Source organism: Perissodus microlepis, chromosome 12 (genome assembly GCF_051167445.1).
Source record: "Perissodus microlepis isolate ML-2025 ecotype Zambia chromosome 12, ASM5116744v1, whole genome shotgun sequence".
Taxonomy (NCBI): Eukaryota; Metazoa; Chordata; class Actinopteri; order Cichliformes; family Cichlidae; genus Perissodus; species Perissodus microlepis.
This window is the reverse complement of record NC_140472.1, coordinates 18,446,304-18,454,621: the sequence shown is the minus strand read 5'-3', so window position 1 is coordinate 18,454,621 and position 8,318 is coordinate 18,446,304.

Genomic DNA, 8,318 nt, shown 5'->3' with positions numbered 1-8,318 from the left:
CAAAGGTAAAAAGAATGTAGTTACAAGTAACACTAAAGCTGACAAAGCACTGTCTTATTTATTACATACAAAAACTGAAATATATGAATATAAAAAAGCACACACACGAGGACAATCTTTCTTGGTTCTTTGTTATTAAATTACTGTTTACGTGAGGTTTTTTGTCGGGTTTAAACAATTTGTCCAAAAGTGTTTGTGTTTTTTTCATCTGCAGACACACCTTTTGTTTTCCACTGCATCTGGTCTTTATAGTTAGCAAATCTCCACTAGAGAATTTCATGAAACATATTTTCTAAAATATCAACATTACTGCTTTTTGTTTGATATTTAAAAATAAATTGAGCTGGGGTATATCCAGAGGGGGGGCATGGGGTGGCACTAGCCCTCCTGTAATACGATTGGCCCTCCCTGCTGCTCCCACACCAAAGGAATTGGACTGAAAAACTGTCAATATTAGATTTACCAAAGTATTTTACTGAAGTCTAATGTACCTGCACATTATTTAAATATTACCATGTTATGCTACTTTCTGCTTTTGTTACACTATATCTTGGATATAATCTTTGTACTTTGTATTCCATACAATTTAATTATTTATTATTTTGCTGATAAACTACATCATTATAGATTATGGTACCAAGCACCACCAAGACTGAAAATCATCGAAAACTGCAACATTAAAGTTGCCACTTTAAAATGAGAGAGATTCACGCTTGAATACATCAGCAATTATGATCCAATAATACATATATCATTCTGAAAAGTACACGTACTTTAGGTACTACTTATATATTTTGAAAATACAACTTAAGCTAAATAAGTAGGATATATAGGATAGTCAAAGGAGCTTGCAAAGAAAAGCGTCTGGACTTCTTTAAGTTACTTGAAGACGTTTCACCTCTCATCCGAGAAGCTTCTTCAGTTCTAAGGTCAAATGGTGGAGAGTCCCAGATATAAACCTAGTGGGAGTATCCCCCCACAGAGGGACAAAAGGACCCCCTACGATGACCTGGATGACTGAGAACCTTCACAGACAGATATATAGGATATATGTATCATAATTTTAGATATTATATTTATCATATAGAGCAGCACAGCGGCACCCCTAACAGCAAGAAGGTCCTGAGTTTGACTCCACCATATGTGTGGAGTTTGTTTGTTCTCCTAGTGTTGGCGCGGGTTCTCTCCGGGTACTCCGGCTTTCTCCCACAGTCCAAATATATGCAATTAGTGGAGTTACATTAATCGGTCACTTGAAATTGCCTATAGGTGTGAGTGGTTGACTGTGTTAGCCCTGTGACGGACTGGCAACCAGTCCAGGATGTACTCTGACGCTTGCCATGTCAGCTGGGATAGGCTCCAGCCTATCCAGCTGTGACCCTGAAGTGGATAAGTGGAAGAAGATGGATGGATGGATGGATTTTTTTTTTCCGCTGTTTGTTTCTTTTTTTAAAGGTCTCCACAGAGATGTTGCCAAATGCTTATTTTTACAACTACAAAGTTCCTATCCAAAGCATTCTCGTGTTTTATCACTGGACTGCAAAAACCACAGAAACCTGCAGCAGAAGTCACTGGGTCATGGCAGGGGGCCTCTGCTTACAAGGTTGTTTTTGTACAAGTTTCACTTCTGGCCCTTCATCTTGACAGCAAGTCAGAGTCTCTAAATCTTTCCCTCAATAAAAACTCTCCTTTCAGGCCCAGGTTTTCACCCTGCCTGGCCTGACATCCCCCGCATGCTGCAGCTGTGACCTCAGAGCTCTTTATGCACTACAGTGGGAGGAGGTTACACAGTGGAGAGCATGGCATGTAGGGTTGGTCTCTGTAAAGTAGGCTATTTTTGTTCGTACACTCTTGATATTCCTCTGATGTTGCTGAGACCGATTAGGTTGAAATTATTGGACTCTTCCATATCACAGTTTTTGGGCTTGCATTTCCATTAAAAGCTTTTTGGGATGTCCAGAGAAACATTTTCCCCATGTGTATAAAGAAAAAGTGGTTTAGCATTCCCAAATTTGTACAGTGTACTATATATTTTTAAAGTTGCATGAATAGGGGGCACAAATTCAGGGGGACCCAACCTCAAAGCAATACATGTGCTTCTTTGTGACTACTAAATATGGTGCTAGTTTAGTTTAGTTATGATGAAAAAAAGGTCAACTCTGCACTATACATTTAATTTCTTCTTTCTAAAAGAGTCAATTACAAATTACACCGCTAATAGCATTCATCTGTTAAATTCATCTGATAAATGCTTTGCACCACATTTTTTAGCAACTGCTGTCGCTATCATGCTTTCAGAACACTTTTAGCAACCTACCACAGCTGACTGACAACTTACTTTATTATCAGTTTTATGATGAGATGGTTAACACATATCTTCACAGAAACCTCAATAATCTAATTAAAGTCCAGATCGCAGAAACCTGCCTGCTCGCGTTTTCATGAGTGTCCCTCGAGTTGATGACCTCTGTTACTAGATTTACTGTGGTGAGGTGAAAATAAGCTCCTCCGATTTCCACTGATCACCAGAGGGCACAACATGCTCCTCTCTGCTGGGTGGGGTCATAACCCGTGAATTTGAAAGTTCTTGCATAAAAAAGCACAGAAGGAAATCTGGCAATTTATCTAAAGGATCACTTAAAGGTTTTTGCATAGAGAACAAAGGGCTCTGTAAATCATTGCTAATCAGACACCGAGAAGAAAATTAAATCGGTGGGAGAATCAATTGTCTCCGATTGATCGGTGTAGAGGACAGCTGATTTGGCCCCAGAGAGTTGTGGAATTCCAGAGGCCATACACAGAGACACAGATCTGTTTCCACTTTGTAGCCACAGCTGTCAGAGCTCATTTCTTTCAAGGTGGATGACCGTTTCTGAAGGTAGCTCAGCTGGGTTTAACTAAAACAAAACCTTAGAGGGAAGAGTAATATGAACAGAAAGCAGTCTGATGGAATCTGACTGGATAGAGAGAAGATTAAGGCAAAATTGTCCTCAGTCTTTCTTTGCCTGTCTGTCTCCCTCCTTCTCCAGCTTTACTCTTGGAAGTAAACAGATCTTCAATCTACAGATGCGCAACAGATGGCTTCAAGTTTAATGATGGCTCATTTCCTGATTTTTGAGGTCACAGACACAGTGATTTACCAACAACGTGGAAATATTTATCACCTTGAACAATTACGTTGTGGTAGTAAAACTATTTGGAATGACAGTTTGGGCACACAGGGGTCAGTATAATTACACAAATTAAACTAACTAATTCTGCATCATACAAGCATCTATCTATGCAGCCATCTACATAATATGGACAGAAAATGTTGGGTCACACTTAATCTTTGAATTCAGGAGTCTTCAGTCCCATTGTCACAGGTGTCTAAACTCAAGCCCCTAAACTCACAGTCTGCCTTTACAAACATTTGTTAAAGAATGGGTCATTCTACAGAGCTCACTGAGGTTGAGTGTGGTGTTGTAATAGGATCCCACCACCGCAACAAGACAGTTTGTGAAATTTTTCCCCTCCCAGATATTCCACAATCAGAGAGCAGGGTCGCCGAGTGTTGAGGCACAAAGTGCGTACAAGTTGCCAACGGCAGCTTCAGATCTCCAAACCTCCTCTGGCATTAACATCAGCACAAAAACTGTGCACCGGGAGCTTCGTGGTATGCTTTTCCAGAGTTGAGCAGCTTCTTTAGGTATAATGTATTGGTGGCCCAGTACTTTTGTCCATGTGGTACATTTTGCATTGCGACTCTTTACTCAGTTTTTTTGCTTTGTGCTCTGGACAGGAAAGTTTAGTCTGTTGCTCCATCCATCTGCCAAAGTACATCAACAGCTTTTAGAGGGCCTGCAATCAAATTTCATGGTTTCCAGAGGACGAGGCCTACGACTTGGGTGATTCCCTGCGTTTTCTTCTGAAATCACAAGTGGGGCATCAACACCAGAACAGAATTCATTTGTTAATATTTTTAAATCCAAATACCAGCAAAAAACACCAAATTCCATCAACTTTAGCTGTACATCGCTATTTCAACATTGTATTCACTATAATTCAATACACTAAGTCAGGGGTAGGCAACCTTTCTGATGACGAGTGCCGTCTAAAATTTCCTCAGAAGTCAGTGTGCCATATGATTGCATTAGCAATAAATTTAATAACGCTCTATATTAACAGTTACACACTATATAGAACCACTTTCTAGAATTATATTTGTTCGCAGATGTTGGCAGCTATCAGCGAATAGTTATCAGCTATTTTGAAACAAAAAAAAGACACTTTTTATCAATAACAAGAACTCCATAACAGCAAATGAACTGTACAACAGAAAATACAAATGCTATTTATGGTCTCCTCACAACAATGATAAGTAAAATAAACTGGGCCAATATGGCATGTTTGTTAATACACATGTTAATGTGATCTCTGGTCTCCCACTCACAGACACAGGTCTCCAAGTGTCCAGCATTCAGACGGCTACCTGAGGACAGTCATGTGAGAGAAAATCTGCTCACACAGATATGTAGAACCAAATACTGTCAATAAGGCCTCTGCAATGTTCTGAAGACAGTTAAACTTGTCAGGTAGTGATGTCCAGCAGGTGAAAATGCAAGCTCCATGAACACGCACAGCTGTGGATTCCAGCTGCTTCGATGTTGTATTAACTGGCATTAACTCAGCCAGTTAATGTGAGACAAATCCAGCTGCTCATTAAAGATTTCTGGTTTGATCAGAAAATAAAACATTGGTCCATACACCTGAAAGTCCCAAAAACGCATTGTGAATTCTGTCTCGAGTCTACGCATGTATCTGTGTATTTCCGTGGTGCTGATGCTGTGCTGAGCGGAAAGCTCCTGAAGCATTTGAAGTGTCGGAATGTGGAAAGCTAACAACGTCCCTCTCATCAAGTTATTTTTAGCCAATTACAAGTTGAATCTGGTAGTTGGGGTTGTTAGTTAAGATACCGTCATTAAGAAGAGGCACAACTAATGTGTCTATGCGAGCTAATTTGCGATGTGCACCGCTGGCCCGGCGATTTATTTTTTAATGCACCTTCTCAGATTAATTCACTGGGTGTCGTGCCCAGGGCTGGACTGGGACAAAAAATCGGCCCGGGCATTTTGACTAGAGACCGGCCCACCAGATATTACAGGAAAAGCCATAAAGCCTTTGAATGAAAACAAACGCTGTTGTGACAGTGATGTACACTGTCTTGTTGGTATATATATGATTTCTATTCATTTTACGTCAGATGAAAACTTTGGTTGTAAGCTTCAGATAATTATTTAACACCAGACATTTTAAATGAGAATAAGAAAGTATTTCTTTGTGCCCCCCTTTCCCTGTTAATGCCCTACCTGGCCCCCCTGGCAAAGCTTTGCTAGATCCGCCCCTGCACAGTTACCAGCTGTCAGCTACTTAGAAAAGGATCCTGGTGTTATTTGTCTCTCAGAAACAGTTCATAACTTCCCTTCAACTCATTCATGTCACCTAAAAGGTAAATCTGTTTCTCCATCACCTGTTCAGCTCTGATGATTCAGTAAGGACATCTCCTGGTTTCATCTTCATGTTTCCCTCTCACCAGATATACAAACCGATATCATGACCAGCAGCTTTTACGGCTGTGGCTCCAGCAAACATCAACTGATACTATAAATTAATATTAAATAAATTCTAACAACAGCTGATCAAGCTTAAACATGCTGCTGTTGTTTAGCGCGACATCCGGCGGTTTCCTCTTTCTGGCACAAAGTGGGCGATAAACAAACAAGAGAGAAAAGCCGATCAGCTGATCATTGATCAGTTTCATGATTGAAGTAGAAACAGGAGAGACAGGAGAGAGGAGGCAGCTGTGCAGCGTAACGACAGAATAACTCCAGCTTTTCATTCTAGCTGAAGTACGGGACAAACTGTGCTCCTTTTCAGCTCACTACGAAACGCGTGATATTTTCTCTGAATACGAGACGATTGCGTCTTTTTACGCGATGGTTGGCAACTCTACTAACTAACCTTATGAATAAAATAAAGTTCACTATCAGTAACATCATAGCACCCACCCAGCTGTATAGAAACGCCATCATGCTAGCTAGCACGCAGTACGAGTTATTGTAACTGACTGTAAAAAGTCAGCACAACAAAAATAAACTCCACCTAAACTTGGTTTATATCTGACCCAGATAGACTGCAGGTCATAACTTCTTACCTGAAGTTCAGTTCACCTGACACTCGGACTGGTGCTGCCTCGGGTCTCTGCTCCTCCTGCCTCCCCTTCCCTCATCCACCTGCTGGCCTCCACCACTTGATAATGTTACTGAATCTGTGGAAGCTACGCCATAGCCACCACCAAACAACTGAGTTATTTTTACACACCGGCCAGCATCTGGCCAATCCACCACCTTTCAGTGTTTATACCGTTACATAAAAAAAAAAAAAAAATCATTGGCCCACCGAGCAAATGCCCGGTATGCCCGATGGCCAGTCCAGCTATGGTCGTGCCATCAGTTAGCCCTTCTGCACATGTGCCTAGGGTTGCCGACCCCTGCACTAAGTGATATGGTGACATGATGATGTATAATGGGCTGAGGACTTAGCCCAAAGACACAATGACTAAGAGCATGCAAAACTAAGCTGGTAGCATGGCTGTATATTCTTAGTCATTTTTTGCAGCCTTTTTTGGCTCATACCCGAGCCAACAAGTGTCATTATGAGCCATTAATATGAACCATTCAAGTCAAAAAGTGTAATACCCACTGCATTAGTTGCACTAATGCTTTGGATGTAGTTTTTAGAGTAATGAAACTACAATGACAAAAGAATTAGCAAGGATGTACATAACCTAGACTATGAGCATTTAAAATTAAAGGTTATAAAACAACAGTTATGTATTGCTAATAATCTACTGCTTCAGCATTAACCACAGGTTATGTAGGTTTATCCCCACATACACAATTCACTCAGTGCCAGCCTCTCTTTGCATGTGTCATGAAAAATATAGTTGTAAATTCCACAAATGTTTCACCTTGTTAGAGGTTTACAATTATAGCAAAGACCCCTGAGGCAAACCTAATCTCAAAGTGAAGGGAAATCTTCTATCATATCAAGTGAAATTACTGTGAGCTTTTCTCAGCCTATTCCGATAAGATACCGATCAGCCAAATAGATTGGCTTTTCCATTATCTGCTGGGAGATCTTGGAAGGCATTGGGTAGATAATTTGCTAATGTTTCCTGTGACCTCCCCAGATTCAAATTATGTCTTTGGGTACATGTCAACTCAATCCTTCTGTTTACCACGGAGTAAGCACTCAAAGAGCCATTAATATTCACTGCAACGCAACTGTCTTTCCACATATTTTTCTGCAGCATTTACAGACTCAAAGAAGGGTAGACTCCATGCTACTTGAAGGGTATGGATAGAGCTGGCTGAGTGCTTTACAGACCTTGTGGGTGGTTAGAAAAGAAATGACAAAGCCAGAGACGAAAAAAGGAAGAACAGGAAGAGTATAGAAGATGGGGACTAGGGAATAATAATATAATTTAGAAAGTGAAAAATCACCTTTAGCTGCCTCAGATGTTCCAGAGAGGCTAGACTATTCAAGTCCAACCCATATTTCAATGAACAACAGAAGCCTACTTTCATATTCCTACATTTAGAAGGAAGGGTCAATTATTCTGGGTCTAATTAACAAAATGTAATGAGCTGCTTTGATGTGGGAATTTACTGAAATGAACACGGGAAAATAATTTTAATAACAGAGGTACATTGTCAGTTTTCATTAAACACTTGCTTAATTCTGCTTTTTTTTTTTTTATCATAAATACACAGCGGCGGTCCATAAAAAAAGAAAAGAGGCTAACTGGTTAAATCTAGCGCATAAACAATTAAATTTAATTAAAAACACATAAAAGCTGGGTAGATTTGTTTTGTCATGTTCAATTGGTGCGCTCCCCCACCTCAGTATCAAAATGATATGAAAAGACTGCAAAGGATTAAATTAAACTAGTGCTCAGCATGAAGCCAGTAGAATTTACGCCATATGAACATTTTGTATCAGATCAGTAGTCTGTGTCATGAGAACAGTGTGACCTGCTATTGTTGTGAGTTTAAAGTTGTATTTGTAGCAGCTCAGCACTACTGAGAGTGAAGTCCTACCCCTGCAGACAATGTCTTCTACTCATCTAATGACACATGTTAAATCTACAAACAAATCAAATGTAGTAGATAAAGTCTGCTGTGCCAAAAAGAACCCAAGATTCCTTTTGACTTTAGTTACAAAAGGCAAAGCAAGTACAGCAAGCAAATAAAGTGCCGAATTGTTACAAATGTGAA